Here is a 22,849-nt window from a genome sequence, read left to right as displayed (position 1 = left end):
CTTTCTGCGCTGTGCGAGGGATCCCAGAGGGATGATGGCGCCGATTGACTTCCCTACTTGTACGTTAGCCTGTGTGAGGGTGTTAGGCTAAATCTGGCAGAGTGTGTAGCAGATTATACAGTATATGAGGATATAGAATAATCATTGCTCCTAATCCTTATTGCAATGACATGCTGTGTGATTACTATAAATGGAGGCAGAAATATAACATGGTTCTCCTATCCCCTCAGGTGTATGTGGAACACTGCGGCCTGTCAGATACGGGAGGATAAGGTAACTATCTTTTTATATTGGACATCGATCAATACTGCAGTAAATGACAGTTTCTCATACATCTTAAGGTGCATACACACGGAGCGATATAACTGAGCGATTTTGACTATATAGTCAAAATCGCTCAGAAAGTTAGTGCATATCGCTCTGTGTGTATACAGATAGCGATGTGCGTCCCCGTCCGGTCGCTATCGCTGCTAAAAATAGACTCTGCAGGCAAGTCAATTTTGGCTAGGTCGCTGGAAAAGAAAAAGCATCCCTTTGCTTGAATGAGTTAGCCAAAATTGTCAAAATCTCCTACAGCCAGTTCAAGGGAAATCACTCAGTCAAAATCTCTCATAGTCCTGGGCAGCATAAAATCTTAATTTTCAGGCTGGCAAAGGTGGTATATAGTACTTGGGCACAAAATCCGAACCCCCGCCAGTATATTATATTAAGAAATTAGCGGGCTGAAGCGCGCCATTAAGGGGGCGGGGCGTAGCCCTCACAACTCTCATCGCCGCCATTTTCTCTTCACAGAAGCTACAGAGACGCTGGTCCTCTCCTCCAAACACTGCTGTACAAGTAACAGTGTGCAAAACGGTAACAGGGTGCAAAGAGTTTCAGATCTGGGATTGAGCGCTGGGTTGTGAGCTGGCAAACTACCTCTGTGTTTCTCTGACCGGCTTTACTGTAGGTCTGTTCCCTATTTGCTCAGTGTGTCTCTGGGTGTTGGAGAGATTGGATAAATCTGAATCTCAGAACCAGGCATGGAAGAAATCTGTGGAGGATGTGTTCTCACAGGTCCAGACCCCCTCGGGTCACACAAACGTTCATTTGATCAGTTGGCAGATACAGGCACGGACACGGACTCCAGTGTCTACTATAGTGATGCCAGATTAGACCCAAAATTAGCAAAGAACATTCAGTACATTATTGTGGCAATAAAAGATGTGTTGCATATCACTGAGGACCCTGCTGTTCCTGATACTAGGATCTGTATGTTTAGGGGAAAGAAACCTGAGGTAACATTTCCGCCCTCTCATGAACTGAATACCTTATTTGAAAAAATGTGGGAAAATCCTGACACAAAGTTTCTGATTCCCAAAAGGATTCAGGTGGCATATCCGTTCCCCTCTGGGGATAGGATTAGTGGGAATCATCCCCCATTGTGGACAAGGCCCTATCACAGTTGTCTAAAAAGGTGGCTTTACCGTCTCCTGACATGGCAGCCCTTAAGTATCTTGTGGATCGTAGATAGTAGAATACATTAAAATCCATTTGTCACCACAGGTATGCTGCTCAGACCAACCATTGCATCGGCGTGGGTGAGTACTGCTATTAAAAAATGGGCAGATAACTTGTCATCTGATATAGATACCCTAGATAAGGACAGCATCCTGTTAACCATCCTGTTAACTCTGGGTTATATCAGGGACGCTGTGGCCTACCTAAAGAAGGCAGCAAGAGATATTGGCATTTTGGGATTGAGCCAATGCCTTGGCAATTTCAGCTAGACGAGCATTGTGGATTTATTAATGGAATGCTGATGCTGACTCCTAAGAAAGCTATGGAGTCTCTCCCATATAAAGGTAGTGTCTTGTTTGGTGAGGGTCTCACTGATTTGGTATCTACGGCTTTCGCGGGTAAGTCGTCATTTTTGCCTTATGTTCCTCCACAACAAAAGAAAGCTCACTACTTTCAGATAGTCTATTCAGCCAAATAAATACAAAAAAGGCTGAGGTTATTCCTTCCTTGCCAATAGAGGAAGGGGAAAAGGTAAAAGATCTCCGGCTGTGGCAGGTTCCCAGGAGCAGAGGTCTCCCTGGCTTCTGCCAAATCCACCGCATGACGCTGGGGCTCCTCTGCGGGAGTCCGCACCGGTGGGGGCATGTCTCAAGCTCTTCAGTCAATTCTGGGCTCGTTCGGCCCTGGACTCGTGGGTTTTAGAAATAGTGTCCCAGGGGTACAAACTGGAGTTTCAAGACGTTCTGCCTCACCGATTTTTCAAATCGGCCTTACCAGTTTATCTTCCGGACAGGAAGGTTGTATGTGATGCAATACAGAAGTTGTGTCTAAATAAAGTCATTATCAGGGTTCCCCCGTCACAACAGGGAGAAGGCTTTTATTCAAGCCTGTTTGTGGTCCCGAAACCGGACGGCTCGGTCAGATCAATTCTGAACCTAAAGTCCCTCAATATTTACCTATGAACATTCAATTTCAAGATGGAATCTTTCCGAGCAGTGATCTCCAGTCTGGAGGAAGGGGATTTCATGGTGTCGGTCGACATAAAGGATGCCTACTTACACGTCCCTATATATCCTCATCAGGCTTACCTGAGGTTTGCTATTCAGGATTGTCATTACCAATTTCAGACGTTGCCGTTTGGTCTGTTCACGGCTCTGAGGATTTTCACCAAGGTAATGGCGGAAATGATGGTTCTCCTTCGCAAACAAGGAGTCACAATTATCCCTTACTTGGACGATCTCCTGATAAAGGCGAGATCCAAAGACAAGCTGGAGCAGGACATTGCGCTCTCCCTGACAGTTCTGCAGCAACATGGTTGGCTCCTAACTCCTAAACTTGCCGAAGTCGCAGTTGATTCCGACGAAACGGCTGTCGTTTTTGGGAATGATTCTGGACACAAAATTACAGAGTTTTTCTTCCAGAAGAGAAGGCTCTGGATTTTCTGGGTTTGGGCAAACAAATTCTGAAACCAGCAAGAGTATCAGTCCATCAATGCACTCTATTCCTGAGGAAAATGGTGGCGGCCTACGAAGCCATTCAATTTGGCAGATTCCATGCCAGGGTGTTTCAGTGGGACCTATTGGACAAGTGGTCCAGATCCCATATGCACATGCACCGGAAAATAATCCTGTCCTCCAAGACCAGAATCTCACTCCTGTGGTGGCTGCACAGCTCTCACCTCCTAGAGGGACGCAGGTTTGGGATCCAGCACTGGATTCTAGTAACCACGGATGCGAGTCTCCGAGGCTGGGAAGAAGTCACACAGGGGGAAAGCTTCCAGGGAAGATGGTTAAGCCAGGAAATGTGTCTACACATAAACGTTCTAGAGTTAAGGGCCATTTACAATGGCCTTCTTCAAGCGGAACGTCTTCTTCGCAAACCTGCCCGTCCTAATACAATCGGACAACATAACAGCAGTAGCACACATAAACCGCCAGGGCGGAACGAAGAGCAGGGCGGCAATGGCAGAGGCCACAAAAGTTCTCTGCTGGGTGGAAAGACATACAAGCGCTCTGTCAGCAATCTTCATTCCAGGAGTGGACATCTGGGAAGCAGACTTCCTCAGCAGACACGATCTCCATCCAGGAGAGTGGGGTCTTCATCAAGAGGTATTCACAGAAGTGACAAGTCTTTGGGGAATTCCTCAAACAGACATGATGGCGTCTCGCCTCAACAAGAAACTTCAGAGATATTGTTCCAGGTCAAGGGACCCTCAAGCAATAGCAATGTACGCGCTGGTGACGCCATGGGTGTTTCAGTCGGTGTACGTGTTCCCTCCGCTTCCACTCATTCCAAAGGTGCTAAAGATCATAAGAAGAACAAAGTTCAGGCGATCCTCATTGTTCTGGACTGGCCAAGGAGGGCTTGGTATCCAGATCTTCAGTAATTACTCATAAGAGATCCCTGGCCTTTTCCTCTAGGAGAGGATCTGTTACAGCAGAGGCCGTGCGTATATCACGACTTACCGTGGCTACGTTTGACGGCTTGGCGGTTGAACGCCGGATCCTAGCCTGAAAGGGTATTCCCAGTAAAGTCAATTACCACACTTCTTCAGGCTAGAAAAGGAGTAACGTCTAACCATTATCACCGTATTTGGCGAAAATATGTGTCTTGGTGTGAATCCGATAAAGCTCCTACGGAAGAATTTCAGCTAGGGCATTTTCTCCATTTCCTGCAAGGTGACTCTATCTGCAGTTATTAGTTATTAATTATGTTTACACACAGGTTGTGTTTCTAAGATAAAAAGGTAGATCCAAAGTGCGCAATAAATGTTACAGTGGGCAACCGTCACACAGAAAAAGGGAACACCATATCCCTATGGTACAATGCAAACAAAAGGTTTATGTGTGCATAGGCGCCTTTGTAACAAAGATGAGAGAGTAGTGTAAAATAATTTTATTGACACAATATAAACATAAAAGCATAGACAGGGTCACAGAATGAACATATATATTGCACTAGTCCCAAAAAGGATTTCTCACCCTCTAATGAATTTGCGGTGGGCAGATGGCTTTCTCAGCAAAAAAGCGATCAATTCCCAGTGTGGTTTAGATGGCACCACCGCAAAAGGCTTTTGTCTTTAGAAGGCTGAGTAGGGAATCCAGTCAGTGCATTCACAATAGGGTATCCATATCGTCCAACCAAGGCGCCTATGCACACATAAACCTTTTGTTTACAGGTTGTGTTTCTGTTATAGTCAGCCTGTTGCTGACTATGACATGAAACATCCTCTGACGAAACCGCTTGCCTGTTAAGCGGAGAAACGCGCAAGGAAGGCATTCAACACTTGCTGCCCGGTGATATCCACTTTACTCTTTGCTGATTCTCTGCCTGCCGGTGAGCCACTTCAACAGGGTAATGGCTATTGCGAGACCGTGCCAAGGAGATCCGCACCCTGTATATTGGAAGCCGTTGCGGCCGCGAGTACACTGTGACGTTTATTGCGGCTGGACATATCAGAGGCTGGAGTATACCGCTGTGACCACCATCTAATACAGCGTACTCTCCCTGTCAGTACAACAATTCATCAAGCGGTTTTTAAACAGCAATTGTCAATATCTAGCCTGTCCCAAGAGACATCTAATGCGGTTAAGCAGAATTGGGGTCGTAGCATACCGCTGTGGACAGTGTTAAACACAGCGCTCTCCCCCTCCCAGCAATAAATAATTTCTCAAGTGGCTTCAATTAAGAGGCTGCAACTTTACATTCCGGCTAAAAGAGACGTGTGTCCAAATATAACAACTTGTTACTAATTGCGCAAGAGTAACCATACGGACATTTACTATTAGTGGATAAGAAGGGCAATTTTTAAAGGAGATATTGCATGTGGTTTTTTATAGATTGATTACAGCAATTTTGTTATATATATATATATATATATTTTCTCTGACGTCCTAGTGGATGCTGAGAACTCCGTAAGGACCATGGGGAATAGCGGCTCCGCAGGAGACTGGGCACATCTAAAGAAAGCTTTAGGACTACCTGGTGTGCACTGGCTCCTCCCACTATGACCCTCCTCCAGACCTCAGTTAGAATTCTGTGCCCGGCCTGAGAAGAAAGTATATTTTGGGGCGCCCTGAGGGCAATATTACACACCTTGGCTGGCAAATATACACCATATATAACCCCAGGGGCTATATAGGTGTAAAATAATACCCCTGCCAGAGTTTCAAAAACGCGGGAGAAGTCCGCCGAAAAAGGGGCGGGGCTATCTCCCTCAGCACACTGGCGCCATTTCTCCCTCACAGCTCCGCTGGAAGGAAGCTCCCTGGCTCTCCCCTACAGTCTACACTACAGAAGGGTAAAAAAGAGAGGGGGGGCACTAAATTTAGGCGCAATATACATATATAGCAGCTATAAGGGGATATAATTCAGTTAGTACCTGTATTATATAGCGCTCTGGTGTGTGCTGGCATACTCTCTCTCTGTCTCCCCAAAGGGCTTTGTGGGGTCCTGTCCTCAGTCAGAGCATTCCCTGTGTGTGTGCGGTGTGTCGGTACGGCTGTGTCGACATGTTTGATGAGGAGACTTATGTGGAGGCGGAGCAGATGCCTATAAATGTGATGTCACCCCCTGTGGGGCAGACACCTGAGTGGATGGATTTGTGGAAGGAATTACGTGAAAGTGTAGACTCCTTACATAAAATTTTTGTCGACATGCCAAATGCGGGACAGCCGGCTTCTCAGCTCGTGCCTGCCCAAGCGTCTCAAAGGCCTTCAGGGGCTCTAAAACGCTCGCTACCTCAGATGGCAGACACAGATGTCGACACGGATACTGATACCAGTGTCGACGACGAAGAGACTAATGTAATGTCCAGTAGGGCCACTCCGTTACATGATTGAGGCAATGAAAAATGTGTTACACATTTCTGATATTACCCCAGGTACCACAAAAAAGGGTATTATGTTTGGGGAGAAAAAACTACCGGTGGTTTTTCCCCCTTCTGAAGAATTAAATGAGGTGTGTGAGGTAGCATGGGCTTCCCCCGATAGAAAATTGGTGATTTCAAAAAGATTACTAATGGCGTACCCTTTCCCGCCAGAGGATAGGTCACGTTGGGAAACTCCACCGAGGGTGGATAAAGCGCTCACACGTTTGTCAAAAAAGGTGGCACTACCGTCTCCGGATACGGCCGCCCTAAAGGAGCCTGCTGATAGAAAGCAGGAGGCTCTCCTGAAGGCTATATATACACACACTGGTGTTATACTGAGACCAGCTATTGCTTCAGCCTGGATGTGCAGTGCTGCTGCTGCGTGGTCAGAATCCCTGTCAGAAAACATTGACACCCTAGACAGGGACACTATATTGCTTAACATAGAGCATATTAAAGACGCGGTCTTTTACATAAGAGATGCAGAGAGGGATATTTGCCGGCTGGCATCTCAAATCAGTGCGCTGTCCATTTCTGCCAGAAGAGGGTTATGGACCCGGCAGTGGACAGGAGATGCAGATTCTAAAAGGCACATGGAAGTTTTGCCTTACAAGGGTGAGGAGTTGTTTGGGGATGGTCTTTCGGACCTAGTGTCCACAGCAACGGCTGGGAAGTCGGCTTTCTTACCACATGTCCCCTCACAACCAAAGAAAGCACCGTATTATCAGGTGCAGTCCTTTCGTCCCCAGAAGAACAGGCGAGGTAGAGGCGCGTCCTTTCTGCCCAGAGGTAGAGGGAAAAAGCTGCAGCATTCAGCCAGTTCCCAGGAACACAAGTCCTCCCCCGCTTCATCAGCTAAGTCCACCGCATGACGCTGGGGCTCAACAGGCGGTGACAGGTACGGTGGGGGCCCGTCTCAAACATTTCAGCAATCAGTGGGCTCGCTCACAGGTGGACCCCTGGATCCTTCAAGTGGTATCTCAGGGGTACAAGCTGGAATTTGAGACATTACCCCCTCGCCGTTTCCTCAAATCTGCCTTACCAACGACTCCCGCAGACAGGGAGGCTGTGTTAGAGGCGATTCACAAGCTGTATTCCCAGCAGGTGATAGTCAAAGTGCCCCTACTTCAACAAGGACGGGGTTACTATTCCACAATGTTTGTGGTACCGAAACCGGACGGTTCGGTGAGACCCATTTTAAATTAAAAATCCTTGAACACATATCTAAAAAAATTTCAGGTTCAAGATGGAATCGCTCAGGGCGGTGATTGCAAGCCTGGAAGAGGGGGATAACATGATATCTCTGGACATCAAGGATGCTTACCTACATGTCCCCATTTGCAATCTTCACCAGGAGTACCTCAGATTTGTGGTACAGGATTGTCATTACCAATTCCAGACGTTGCCGTTCGGCCTGTCCACGGCACTGAGGGTATTTACCAAGGTAATGGCCGAAATTATGATACTCCTTCGAAAAAAGGGAGTTTCAATTATCCCATACTTGGACGATCTCCTGATAAAAGCGAAATCCAGAGAGCAGTTTTTAGTGGGCGTAGCACTATCTCAGGAGGTGCTACGCCAGCATGGTTGGATTCTGAATATTCCAAAGTCACAGCTGGTTCCTGCGACACGCCTACTGTTCCTGGGACTGATTCTGGACACAGTCCAGAAAAAAGTGTTTCTCCCAGAGGAAAAAGCCAAGGAGCTGTCATCTCTGGTCAGAGGCCTCCTAAAACCAAAACAGGTGTCGGTACATCACTGCACCCGAGTCCTGGGAAAGATGGTAGCTTCCTACGAAGCGATCCCATTCGGCAGGTTCCATGCCAGAATTTTTCAGTGGGACCTCTTGGACCAATGGTCCGGATCGCATCTTCAAATGCATCGGCTGATAACCCTGTCTCCAAGGACCAGGGTGTCTCTCTTGTGGTGGCTGCAGAGTGCTCATCTCGTGGAGGGCCGCAGATTCGGCATACAGGACTGGGTCCTGGTGACCACGGATGCCAGCCTTCGAGGCTGGGGGGCAGTCACATTGGGAAGAAACTTCCAAGGACTTTGGACAAGTCACGAGACTTCCTAACACATAAATGTTCTGGAATTGAGGGCCATTTACAATGCCCTGAGTCAGGCAAAGGCCCTGCTTCAAAACCAACCGGTTCTGATCCAGTCAGACAACATCACGGCGATCGCCCATGTAAACCGACAGGGCGGCACAAGAAGCAGGGCGGCGATGGCAGAAGCCACAAGGATTCTCCGATGGGCGGAAAATCACATGTTAGCACTGACAGCAGTGTTCATTCCGGGAAGTGGACAACTGGGAAGCAGACTTCCTCAGCAGGCACGACCTCCACCCGGGAGAGTGGGGACTTCATCCAGAAGTCTTCCAAATGCTGGTAAACCGTTGGGAAAGACCACAGGTGGACATGATGGCGTTCAGCCTCAACAAAAAACTAGAAAAATATTGCGCCAGGTCAAGGGACCCTCAGGCGATAGCGGTGGACGCTCTAGTGACACCGTGGGTGTACCGGTCAGTTTATGTGTTCCCTCCTCTTCCTCTCATACCCAAGGTGCTGAGGATAAAAAGGAAAAGAGGAGTAAGAACGATACTCGTTGTTCCGGATTGGCCAAGAAGGTCTTGGTACCCGGAACTTCAAGAGTTAATCTCAGAGGACCCATGGCCTCTGCCGCACAGACAGGACCTGCTGCAGCAGGGGCCCTGTCTGTTCCAAGACTTACCGCGGCTGCGTTTGACGGCATGTCGGTTGAACGCCGGATCCTAAAGGAAAACGGCATTCCGGGAGAAGTCATCCCTACGCTGATTAAAGCCAGGAAAGATGTAACTGCTAAGCATTATCACCGCATATGGCGAAAATATGTGGCTTGGTGTGAGGCCAGAAAGGCCCCAACAGAGGAATTTCAACTGGGTCGATTTCTACACTTCCTACAGGCAGGAGTGACTATGGGCCTAAAATTAGGCTCCATTAAGGTACAGATCTCGGCTCTGTCGATTTTCTTCCAGAAGGAACTAGCTTCACTACCTGAAGTTCAGACATTTGTAAAAGGAGTGCTGCATATTCAGCCCCCCTTTGTGCCTCCAGTGGCACCCTGGGATCTCAACGTGGTGTTGAGTTTCCTAAAATCACATTGGTTTGAACCACTGAAAACCGTGGATCTAAAATATCTCACGTGGAAAGTGGTCATGTTATTGGCCTTGGCTTCGGCCAGGCGTGTATCAGAGTTGGCGGCTTTGTCATGTAAAAGCCCTTATTTGATTTTCCATATGGATAGGGCAGAATTGAGGACTCGTCCTCAGTTTCTCCCTAAGGTGGTGTCAGCTTTTCACTTGAACCAACCTATTGTAGTGCCTGCGGCTACTAGGGACTTGGAGGATTCCAAGTTACTGGACGTAGTCAGGGCCCTGAAAATTTATGTTTCCAGGACAGCTGGAGTCAGGAAAACTGACTCGCTATTTATCCTGTATGCACCCAACAAGTTGGGTGCTCCTGCTTCAAAGCAGACTATTGCTCGCTGGATTTGTAGCACAATTCAGCTGGCACATTCTGCGGTGGGATTACCGCAGCCTAAATCTGTAAAAGCCCATTCCACAAGGAAGGTGGGCTCATCTTGGGCGGCTGCCCGAGGGGTCTCGGCTTTACAACTTTGCCGAGCTGCTACTTGGTCAGGGGCAAACACGTTTGTAAAATTCTACAAATTTGATACCCTGGCTGAGGAGGACCTGGAGTTCTCTCATTCGGTGCTGCAGAGTCATCCGCACTCTCCCGCCCGTTTGGGAGCTTTGGTATAATCCCCATGGTCCTTACGGAGTCCCCAGCATCCACTAGGACGTCAGAGAAAATAAGATTTTACTCACCGGTAAATCTATTTCTCGTAGTCCGTAGTGGATGCTGGGCGCCCGTCCCAAGTGCGGTATGTCTGCATTACTTGTATATAGTTATTGTTAACTAAAAGGGTTATTGTTGAGCCATCTGTTGAGAGGCTCTGTTATGTTCATACTGTTGACTGGGTATAATATCACGAGTTATACGGTGTGGCTGGTATGAGTCTTAACCGAGATTCAAAATCCTTCCCTATTGTGTCAGCTCTTCCGGGCACAGTATCCTAACTGAGGTCTGGAGGAGGGTCATAGGGGGAGGAGCCAGTGCACACCAGGTAGTCCTAAAGCTTTCTTAGATGTGCCCAGTCTCCTGCGGAGCTGCTATTCCCCATGGTCCTTACGGAGTCCCCAGCATCCAATACGGACTACGAGAAATAGATTTACAGGTGAGTAAAATCTTATTTTCTTATGTCGACCATAATGTTTCCTGATCAGATCCACAAAATCGGCTTTCAGTACCTGTTCATACCCATTGGAACGTATTAACGTCTCTAGGGACTCTGCTGTTCCTGACAAAAGGATATATGTATACGTATTTTTATATATATATATATATATATATATATATATATATATATATATATATATATATATATTATGATATATATATTATGATATATGTGTGTATAGGTGCACTTGAAAATATATATATAAATATTTATAATGAATGCTGAGGTAAAGTTATTGCTTCTCATGGATAGAAGAAAGTGAGTCACCCCTGTTCTGCACGGGGCTCTGTCACGAAGGATCGTATGCAGGAAGATATGTGATACTCTAATTATGTGTCGGCATGTACGTTGATTATACTAGCATTACATGCGCATGGGGGAGGAGTTGTATGCAGGGTACTCCTGAAGTTGAGTCATGTCTATATCATTGCAGCATACTGCCGTGCGACTACAAGGGATATAGGACTCTTGTTTTCGCGGGCCACTTCCATGGTGGTCTCGACTAGGAGGACGTTGTTGATTCACCAATGGAATGCTGAGGCTGACTCTGAGAAGTATTGGAGTATCTTCCCTATGAAGGTGAAACCTGGTTTGGGGATGGCTTTAAGTTGATCTCTGCAGATACCACTGGTAAGTCTACCTTCTTGACCTATGTTCCCTTACAACGGTTCGTGACGCATTTTTGTAGGATGTAGTCATTTCGACCGCATGGATACGGTTTTCCCTTTCTTTGCAGGTAGAGGAAGGTGAAAAGGTAAGAGGTCAGCAGCCTTTTCAAGTTTGCAGAAGCAGAAATCATCCTCTGTTTCTACCACATCCAGCACATGTCGCTGGGTCTATCTTGCAGTAGCCCACACCGGTGGGACCACGTCTAATACTCTTCAGTCAGTCCTGGAATGGACATGAACCAGTGTGTTTAAGAATAGAGTCCCAAGGGGGACATACTGGAGTTTCCAGACGATTCCCCTCACTGATTTTTCAAATAGACCTTACCGATTCTCCTCTGGATGGGGAGGTAGTATGCGACGCCATACAGGAGTTGGATCAGGTCATTGTCCTGCTGTCCCGGTCACACACAAAAAAAAAAAAGCTGCTGTTCAAGCTTTTTCGTGCTTCTGAGGCCGGACGGCTCGGTCAGAACAATCCCAAACATTTCTACTTAAGAACTACAATATGGAATCTCTCAAGGCAGGGATCTCCAATCTGTAAAAGAAGAAAGAGGGTACATTTTTTTCCGCATTAGGCTTACCTCGGTTTGCTATTCAGGATTGTCATTACCAATTCACAGCGAGGTAAAGAAACAAATGGTGCAAATGGTTCTCCCTGACAGTTCTTCAACAAAGTGGTTGGCTCCTGAACTTGCCAGAATCACTGTTGATCCCAACGACGCCATTGTTGGAGTTGGGAATAATGTTAGATACAGAACTGTTGAGTTTGTTTCTTTCAGTGGAAAGAGCTCTGAGGATCTAGAGTCGGATCAGATCTGCAACAGTGTCAATCCATCAATACGTTCCGTTGATGAGAAAGTTGGTGCGGCCTAAAAGGCCATTCAGTGAGCAGGTTAAATGCCAGAGTGGTTTTAGCGGGACCAGTTGGACATGTGGTCTGGGTCTCACCTGTACATGCACCGGAAAATAATTCTATCTTCCACGACCAGAATCTCTCCTGTGGTGGCTGCACAGTTCTCGCCTCGTAGAGGGATGAAGGTTCGGGATCCAGGATTGGATCCTGGTGTCCATGGATGCAAGTCTTCGAGGCTGGGGAGCAGTCGTTCAGGGGGAAGAATTTCCAGGGAAAGTGGTCAAGCCAGGAAGCTTGTCTGCAATAAACATTCTGGAATTGAGGGCTATTTACAATGGCCTTCTGCAAGCGGAACATCTTCTTCGCGATCTGCCCGTCTTAATTCAGTCGGACATCTTAACAGCAGTGGTGTACGTAAACCGCCAGGGTGGAACGAAGAGCAGAGTGGCAATAGCAGAAGCCACAAAAGTTTTCCGCTGGGCAGAAAGACATGTAAGCGCTCTATCAGCGGTCTTAATTCCGAGTGTAGACAACTGGGAAGCAGACTTCCTCAGCAGACACAATCTCCATCCAGGAGAGTGGGGTCTTCATCGAGGTCTTTGCAGAAGTGACAAGTCGTTGGGGAATTCCTCAAATAGACATGCTGGCATCTCGCCTCAACAAGGAACTTCAGAGATATTGTTCCAGGTCGAGGGACCCTCAAGCAATAGCGGTTGACGCCGTGGGTGTTTCAGTTGGTCTATGTGTTCCCTCCACTGCCACTCATTCCGAAGGTGATAAAGATCATAAGAAGAACAAAGGTTCAGGCGTTACTCATTGTTCCGGACTGGCCAAGGAGGGCTTGGTATCCAGATCTTCAAGTATTATTCATAGAAGATCCCTGGCCTCTTCCTCTGAGAGGACCTGTTACAGCAAGGACTGTGCGTGTATCAAGACTTACCGCGGCTGCGTTTGACGGCATGGCGGTAAAACGCCAAATCCTAGCCCAAAAGGGTATTCCCAGTGAAGTCATTCCCACACTGCTTCAGGCTAGAAAAGAAGTAACTGCGAAGCTTTACCACCGTTTTTGGAGATATGTGTCTTGGTGTGATTCCAAGAAGGCTCCTATGGAAGAATTTCAGCTGGGGCGTTGGCTGTGGATGCGGGCCTAAAATTAGGCTCCATTAAAGTACAAATTTCGGCCTTATCTATTTTCTTTCAGAAAGAATTGGCCTCCCTTTCAGAAGTTCAGACCTTCGTGAAGGGCGTGCTGCACATCCAACCCCCCTTTGTGCCCTCTGTGGCACCATGGGATCTTAATGTGGTGTTGCAGTTCCTGCAATCTCATTGGTTTGAATCTTTGCGTAAGGTTGAGTTGAAAATTCCTTACTTGGAAAGTGGTCATGCTATTGGCCTTGGCATCCGCAAGGCGGGTATCTAAATTGGCGGCTTTGTCTCACAAAAGCCCTATTTAATCTTCCATGCAGATAGAGCGGAGTTTAGAACTCGTCAGCAATTTCTGCCAAAAGTGGCTTCATCATTTCACGTAAACCAGCCTATTGTGGTGCCAGTGGCTGCTGACGCCTTGGCGGAATCGAAGTCTCTCGATGTGGTCAGAGCTTTGAAAATCTATGTCGCCAGAACGGCTCAGATTAGGAAAACAGAGGCTCTGTTTGTCCGGTGGGCTCCCAACAAGATTGGGGCTTCTGCTTCCAAGCAGATTATAGCACGCTGGATCTGTAATACGATTCAGCAGGCTCATTCTATGGCAGGATTGCCATTACCGAAATCGGTGAAGGCCCATTCTACCAGAAAGGTGGGCTCATCCTGGGCGGCTGGCCGAGGGTTCTTGGCATTGCAGCTTTGCTGAGCTGCTACTTGGTCGAGATCCATCACCGTTGCAAAGTTTTACAAGTTTGATACCCTGGCTGAGGAGGACCTCTTGTTTGGTCAATCGGTGCTGCAGAGTCATCCGCACTCTCCCGCCCGTTCTAGAGCTTTGGTATAAACTCCATGGTTCTTGAAGCATCTCCAGCATCCTCTAGGACGTATGAGAAAATAGGATTTTAATACCTACTGGTAAATCCTTTTCTCTTAGTCCGTAGAGGATGCTGGGCGCCCGTCCCTGTGCGTACTGTATCTGCAGTTATTGGGTATGTTTACACACATGGTGTGTTGCGTTTAAGTCAGCCTATTGCTGACGATATTCATGCCATGGCATGCGTTAAGCTGTTATTGGTTGTGTTATACACACAGGTTGTGTTACGCTTTGTCAGCGTATTGCTGCATATTCTTCATGCCGTCGGCTGGTTTTCTATTGAATGCCACGTTCTGCGGCATACTGGAGGTGTGAGCTGGTAAAATGCTCACCGTAGTTTATCAAATTCTTTCCTCTAAATGTCTGTCTCCCTGGGCACAGTTCCTATAACTGGAGTCTGGAGGAGGGGCATAGAGGGAGGAGCCAGTTCACACCCATTCAAAGTCTTAAAGTGCCCATGTCTCCTGCGGATCCCGTCTATACCCCATGGTTCTTGAAGCATCCCCAGTATCCTCTACGGACTAAGAGAAAAGGATTCACGGGTAGGTATTAAAATCCTATTATTAGCATCTACGCAATTAGCATCCGATGGTGGTGATATTCAGTAATTGTCTACTTTTGTATTAAAACCTGGAGCTTTGTAAATTATTCACACAGAATGCTCAGAAAAGTATGTAGCTATGTTTATTCTCTACAACAATTGTTGGGAATTTAAAAATATTACAATAAGATAACTGCAATCACTTGTGACACTTAGAGATTCCTGATACAGTATCACAGTGCCGTAACTAGTAATTTTAGCGCTGTGTGCAAGAAACGGCATTGCCCCCCCCACATACAAGACAGGGGCAGTGCAAAAAATATATAGGGGCATTGATAAAGCCTAATATTTATCTTATTTAAAACCCTCTAAAAGGTCGAAGAACACAGTACGCAATTGGCGTATGGAATACCGTAAGAGTACGCACGTTGCGTAACAAACGCTTAGCCGTGGTCGAGACGCACGAGCGGCACGTTACGCTCACGGCTTAAAGCGTACAGGCAAGCACACTATAGGCTGCCGACTAGCGTAATGATACGCTATCAGCGTAACGGACGCTCGAGACCACAAAGAGATCACAAGCGGCGCTGACGCTCAGAGTTAAACCTTTATAACTATACCATTTACAATGTACTTATAAAGTAAACCTTTGTGTAGTGATAAGGTGTAAATGCAACACAGTGTAACCTTGTTAGTTTAAAGCTCGTATGAGCGTCTATGACGCTCTGAGAATACTTAGAAATATAATGAATACACAGATACCGGTCTTAGGTTCTAACACCTTAAATGAACGTTCTATTTCAAAAGAATACACAGTACAAGTTATACACTACCAAACTAACACAGAATACCTAACCGAATAACTACACATAAAACACAATAGCAGTACAATTACATTTAAGAGGAAAGAGAGAGAGGAGAAGAGAGAAGATGGCTCACAATAACAATAAAGACAATATGGCTGCGGAGAAACTTACGCACAAAGGGAACAATCGCATGCGCCTTTCCGGATATCCAGCTCCCGATTATCAGTGATGAGAACCGTTGAAGAGAGTAGAATGGGAGCTGAATCAGATCGGCTTGTCTATATATACACTACACACAATACAATACAATGGTCCCTACAATCTCATTGTTCATTGGACACAGGAATTCGTCTCTGCATTATAACAAAAGGTCATAGGTTGGTTCATACAGGTGGGCTGTGACTATTTCAAACTGCTCAGGTGGGTGGGAAACTGGGTTTCCCGCCGCATGGGTAATAAAGTGCAAATACAGTAAATGTCCGTAAACTTCTTATGTCCATAACTATTCGCACGAGCGATTAATCCGCTCCAAACCAACACCGGAATATTGCTAATTAAATACTCTTCCGATGGATACTAAACACCACTGTGTAACCCCTGTCTGACCCTTCGTATCAAACAAAGAGGGATCTCTCTGTCTATGAACATGCTACATTAACTAAACTTTCAGATTCTATCAAAGGGACCATAATCTACAAAATACATTATATGGTTAAAATATGTTACGATTGAGTCGCACACAAACTCTACCGTAAATGCGCATACCGTGCGCCCGCGGGTGCACGCAATGGCGAGTATGCGCACGTACGGCAGGGCTCATGCACGTGTAGCAGGCACTCGCATGAGGTGCAAATATGGCAATGTGCATCACGATATTTTTCTGACTTTGACAGTCCACCCTTTGGCAGTCACCAAAAATTGCCACTTCCTAAAACATTTCAAAAAGAGAAACATATGTCATGTGTAATACATTTCTATGGTCGGGTAGGGGAGGAGAGAAGAAGGTGTGAAAAGGGTATGACCTAGTGAGATAGCAGAAGCATGTGTGTATGAATCCATGTTTGGGGGGTCATGTATCATCGTGCCGTACGTGTTTTAAATCAAGCTTCGAGGTATTGCGAAGTATACATTTGAATTCCTTCTTATCCCGTATTAAGGGTCTGTGGATGGGCTGTCAAACTTTACCGAGCTCTTTTCGGCTTTTGGTTGCAACAAAATGGGGGAGTACATTTTAGTTGATGATACCTGAATGGGGGAATATGTGATTGCTGATATCTGTGCCTGTATTCCCTATCGACTATGTGTGTCATTACCTGAAGGTTGTAGAGATGAAGATAAGAAACAATTATGGTAAATGCAGTGATATTCTATGTGAGGTTAATAAACATTTTTTGATTGAAGTCTTGTCTGGTGTCTTGTCTCGATGTACATGTTGACTGTAGTCTCCTTTAGGCTTTTGCTATCAACATTATGCAAAAAGTTTTTTCAATGTCCATAGACTTACAAAAAATGTTGGGCTAGCGTAAGTTAAAATTACTAGGGAAATGGGGGTCTATGGCATAGTCCATCAGTTGTCTGTGTAAAAGGTTGTCAAATTCTTCTTCCAAGCGGATGTCTTTTTACCTTGGAGGAAAACAAAGGAGAAACGGGTGAAAGAAACGGACCGTGGAATCACATTTTCATCACAACATTGTCTCTATTGCTGGGTCATAAATCAAATCCATTGGAGTTACAATGTCCTCACTCCTTAGACTCATTACCCTAGTACTTCGTTTACACTTCGTTAAAGCCTGAACGCATCTAAATATCAAACCAATCAATATGACAACACCCAAGATACACAGAAGAAATTTCCCTACATCCATTATAACTCCTTGAGCCCATTCTCCTAAACCGGAGAACCAATTTCGTGGGTTCAACCATGACACCCAACCGGTCAGCTCATTACCCACGGCAGCAAGGGTGAGATTGTGTCTCCTGCGGAATTCCCACTTTAATCGGAGAATGTCGTCCATCTTTTGGTCTATGACCTCGACCGGGTCCTCTGTGCTATTCGAAATATAAGTGCAGCATGTCACGCCGTACTGTGTTGCCAGTGTGACACAATATCCACCTGTCACTGCCGTGAGATAATTAAGAACCATCCTATGCTGAACCAGTTCTGTTTTATAAGCTATATTTATAGTTCAACACTTCTCTGGCGGTGCGAGTGAAGTCTAACGCGAGTAGAACCTGAATCCCGGTGGATTCATGGATCAGGTCAGAGGCCGGATGCTCTGTCCTTTCTGTCAGTTGCCTTTTAACTACGTGCTCGTAATGAGTGTGAGTATAAGGAGCTTGGGCACCACGGTGAATATCTTTCATTTTGGCATGTGATACAGTCATTACCTCAGGCAGTACTTTTCCAATATAACACAATCCTTCTGAGTTTGGGGCAAGCCACTTATACGCCTTCCTCCCGCATATGAAATATGCATCATCGGGGAGAACATATGGGACGGAGTAGGACATAACCATATTACACATTTTCCATATGAAATCTCCTAACCCTAATTCTTCCATCTGTTTAGTACACGTATCTGTTTGTATGATATGTGCACAGTATCCTGGTGATACCTCTCCAACTCTCATGATCCTACTTCCTAGGGTATACCTATATCGGAAAGATTTTCCACTACCGGCTATGTGGCGTATAAGTTCTGTATCTGTGGGCATTCTATCTGCTCTATATGAAAAGGTCATGGTTTGGTTATTCCATGACACTTCCCAATTTCCCGGCTTTCGGGGATTGGAAATGTTAAAACATATTAGGGATCTATCCACATGATATTGGTGGAGCTTCAAACTAGGAGGACTGGAGATATTAAACCTCCTGTCCACCGGCCTCCCACCCCTTAGCTCAAGTACCTGCCCTACCATTAAAGGGAATGGAACTAATCCTGATTTGCTATGGTCTTGAGGTACTTGAGAGCATACCCAACAGTCTGTCTGATTTAACACATTACCCACTAAGGAGTGATAGTCACTCAATGGATGCCGGTCCATGTGAATATTAAAACTGGACTGACATTTCTTGATGCGCCCATCCTCAACTACATTGTCACAGAGTCTACAGATACAGTTCTCTTCAGCTAACAATCCTTCACAATTCCTTCTATTGTCAATGCTATCTGATCGTTTTCTGATACTCGCCTTTGCTTGTTGATTATGTTGTATTTGGAAATCTACGCCTCCATCTTTGTCATCAGAACCCATTCCAGAACCTCTCTCGACCTCCATGGTACTCTCGCCGGAACAGACTGCTCTGGTCAACATCATGGTCAACAGGAAAATCCGGATCACAGTGTCTTGGGGCAAGTCCATCTTATAGGAGGAAATGGAGAAGAATGAGAAGGGGGAAAGAAATAATTGAGGGAGATGGGATGGGAAGTGGAGAAAAACAATAAAAGGGAACAGGGAATCGACAACTGCCTCCAATCTTATTATTTTCAATGCTCAGGTGCCGCCTCAGTCCTCCTGAAACAGACACTCCAGTGATACAACTTCCTCTACCGTCTGTTCTTTATCACGGGACCTCTCTGGATCAGCAACCTTCTTACAATGGGACGAATGAACCCAAGTCTCTCTCTCGGCAACCTTCAATGCTGTCGTGCTAATCAATAAGACTTGGTACGGTCCTTCCCATCTGTCAATAAGGCAACCTGAGCGTAGAAAATTCCGTATCATTACATAATCCCCAGGTTCAATGTCATGACAATTACTATCTGGCAGATCAGGAATCACCAACTTCAAATTATCATTTTGATTCCTTAGCTGTTTACTCATGTTAACCAGGTATTTTACAGTCACTTCATTGTTGCACTTCAAATCATCCTGACGGTTAATCATATCATGCGGTTGTCGACCATACAAGATTTCAAAGGGGGACAGATTAAGAGGGGACCTGGGAGTGGTTCTGATAGTGAGTATTACTTTGTATTGCTAGTCCAGTGCAGTTTTATGGTGTATAATTTCTGCATGGTATGTGTGACTATATATGTGTGTGTGTGTGTGCATGTAGCTGCTGCGTGGCTGCCATCTCGGGTATTTCACTCAGCTTGCTACTCCTATATATTGTAACCTGTGGGTGCTAAGTGCGTCAGGTTTATAAACTGATACAGGCTTTTCACAAGATATACTTGCTGTGTATATTTCTTTTGATTTATAGTCACCATATATCTCTTGGATTCCCGGTTTGTGCTGTCATAAGTTACACATCTCTGGGAGTTCTTGCTAAGGTATATCGCTGCGAAGATTGTACCAGGTTGCCTGATATTGTGCTTCTCCTTATGTCCGCTAAATGAGGCAACGGAACTGGGGCTTCTCCCACATTGCAGCTGAGAGTTCAGGTTCAGGGGGTTCCTTACACCCCAGTGGGTCTGTAGCACCGGGGGCAACTAATGACGCACCTTGGGCTACCTTCTCCACATTGTTGAATACACTAGTAACTAAACTTACGCCCCTGTGAGACCTCCTATGCCACTGCAGCAATTTATTGTCCCTGCTGTCAATCCGCCATCGGCGGATCAAATCTCAACACCGTTACAGCACTTGAACCATTCACCGACTAAACATAAGTCTCACTCTCGCCCACCTAAGACTAAGTCGTCTTCTAAACGGGCTGCTACATCCTCACAATCCACTGCTGTCCCGGACACATCCTCTGAGGAGGATGGTGCGTATACTGATCCCACAGACACTGACTCTGATGTTTCTGATGGGGAGGGCAAGTCACTGGTGGATGTCCCTGATTTGATTGAGGCTATCAGGCTCGTTCTTCAGGTCTCTGATGATCCTGAGCCTGCGGCTTTCTCTAAAAATCGGGACAGATTTAAACGTAAGAAAGTGGTTAAACAAGTTTTATCTAATTCTCAACACCTGACTGACATACGTCAGGAATCCTGGGAAAATCCAGGTACGAAATTCACACAGCATAACAGACTGTTGGCTCGCTATCCTCTCTCTGTAGAGCTATGTAAAAATTGGGAAACTCCTCCGCCTGTAGAGTCTCATGTGGCTCGCATGGTAGTTTCCTCAGCTCTGCCAGTAACTACCATCACCTCTCTGACGGAACCGACGGATAGACGTGTGGAGGGTTGTCTAAAAGCGATTTATACCCTAACGGGGGTAGTGCATAGGCAACCATTGCAGCAACTTGGGCTGCTGAAGCTGTTGAGCATGGGTTCAGGAGCTGGAGGCGGAGCTGCCTTCCGACATTTTTGATCATGCTAGACAGTGTCTCTCATATATTGCCACGGCTTCTGATGCTGGCGGCCAAGGCTGCTACTATGTCCATCTTTGCTCGCCGTATCCTGTGGTTGAGATCCTGGTCGGTGGATATGGATTCTAATAAAACCCTGGAGGTGCTTCCTTTTAAAGGAGACATTATTTTTGGTGAAGACCTGAATAAGATTGTGGCTGATCTGCCTACTGCTAAAACAGCTTGCCTACCTAGTACGGCTCCTTCCACACAGAAGGCTAAAAGTACTTTCAGCCCTTTCGTCGTCCAGGTAAAGCAAAAGTAAGGTGTACCCGAAGCAGACTCATGCTTCCAAACCTGCCAAGCCCAGACCGAAGTGGGCCTGGCCTGCCCGTTAGCCTGCTTCCAAAACTGACAAGCCTGCCGCATGACGGGGCGGGCCTCCCTCTGGGGGATCCCAGGGTGGAGGGCCGACTAATAGGTTTTGCCCAGGAATGATTAAAGACCACTTCAGATACCTGGGTGGGGGAAGTCGTCACTCGAGGTTACGCCGTACCCTTCAAGAACCGTCCCTCTCACCGATTTTGCCTGACAAATGTCCCTTTGGATCCGATGAAGGCAAACACTCTCCATTCGGTGGTACAATCCCTCCTGACCACAGGAGTGGTGGTATGGGTGCCTCTGGCTCAGCGAAGCAAAGGGTTCTGTTCACCGCTGTTTCTAGTCCCGAAACCGAACGGGTCCTCGCGACCCATTCTCAATCTCAAGTCCTTGAACAAGCACGTGAGGATCTCCAAGTTTCGTATGGTAACTCTGCGCTCTATTGTTCTGGCCTTGGAGCCTGGGGACTATATGGTCTCCCTGGACATACAGGATGCCTACCTGCATATTCCTATTGCAGTTTCTCATCAGCAGTACCTGAGGTCTGCGGTGGGCAACCTTCACTACCAATTTTGGGTGTTACCCTTTGGTTTGACAACGGCTCCCCCAGTTTCACCAAAGTGATGGCAGTCATGACGGCTACACTCCGCCGTCAAGGGGTCAGGATCCTGCCGTACCTGGACGATTTTGTTGATCCTGGCAAATTCCCCAGAAATTCTCCTCCTGTGTCCTCTAGATCTGACTATCCAGGTCATGACAGCCCACAGGTGGCTTGTCAACTGGAAGAAATCATCCCTGGTTCCTGCCGGAGCATGGTACACCTGGGAGCGTTATTGGACACCCACAACCAGCGGTTGTTCTTGTCTCAGGAGAAAGTCCTGAAATTTCAGGACAGGATTCGATGCTTCCTATATCGTCCACAAGTGTCAATACATTCGGAGATGCACGTGCTAGGTGTTATGGTGTCTGCTTTCGACATGGTGGAGTACGCTCAATTCCATTCCTGCCCTCTACAGAAATTGATTCTTGCCAGGTGGGACGTCCTGCCTCACCGGATCAGATCTCACATGATCTCCTTGTCTCCAGAGGTCCACCTGTCACTGAGCTGGTGGCTTCAGGACCATCGATTGAGCAGGGACCGTCCCTTCTGGATATCCAACTGTGTCCTGCTGACGACGGATGCCAGTCTGAGAGGTTGGGGCGCGGTGTTGGAACAGCACTCTCTTCAGGGTCGATGGACCGAGGAGGAGTCTCTACTCCCGATAAACATTCTGGAGCTGCGGGCAGTGTTCAATGCGTTGACAATGGTCCAGCATCTGCTACAGAACAGACCTGTTCAAGTACAATCTGACAACGCCACCATGGTGGCGTACATCAGTCATCAAGGCGGCACTCGAAGCCGCATGGCAATGAGGGAAGTATCAAGGATTCTTCAGTGGGCAGAACGCCATCTGCCGGCCATATCCGTAGTGTTCATTCCAGGGGGTCCTAAACTGGGAAGCGGACTTTCTCAGTCGTCAGGACGTACATGCCGGAGAATGGAGCCTCCATCCAGAGGGTTTCAACTTCTTATGGATCAGTGGGGCTTTCCAGATGTGGACCTGATGGCGTCTCGACACAATCACAAGGACAA

The 22,849-nt window shown here is 46.7% G+C and overlaps 1 protein-coding gene across 1 annotated transcript in view; it reads left to right on the top strand.

The window, feature by feature from the left end:
• The window catches only part of LOC134935970 (zinc finger protein 605-like), a 39,058-nt gene that overhangs the window by 656 nt on the left and 15,553 nt on the right, over nt 1–22,849 (top strand). The window contains exon 2 of the mRNA XM_063930832.1: nt 231–273. The gene's annotated coding sequence lies outside the window, so the exon portion shown is untranslated. The remainder of the gene's footprint in view (nt 1–230; nt 274–22,849) is intronic.

The sequence above is a fragment of the Pseudophryne corroboree genome, chromosome 6 (genome assembly GCF_028390025.1).
Source record: "Pseudophryne corroboree isolate aPseCor3 chromosome 6, aPseCor3.hap2, whole genome shotgun sequence".
Taxonomy (NCBI): Eukaryota; Metazoa; Chordata; class Amphibia; order Anura; family Myobatrachidae; genus Pseudophryne; species Pseudophryne corroboree.
Note: the sequence above shows the minus strand (reverse complement) of the source record. Positions and strands in the feature narration are given on the sequence as shown.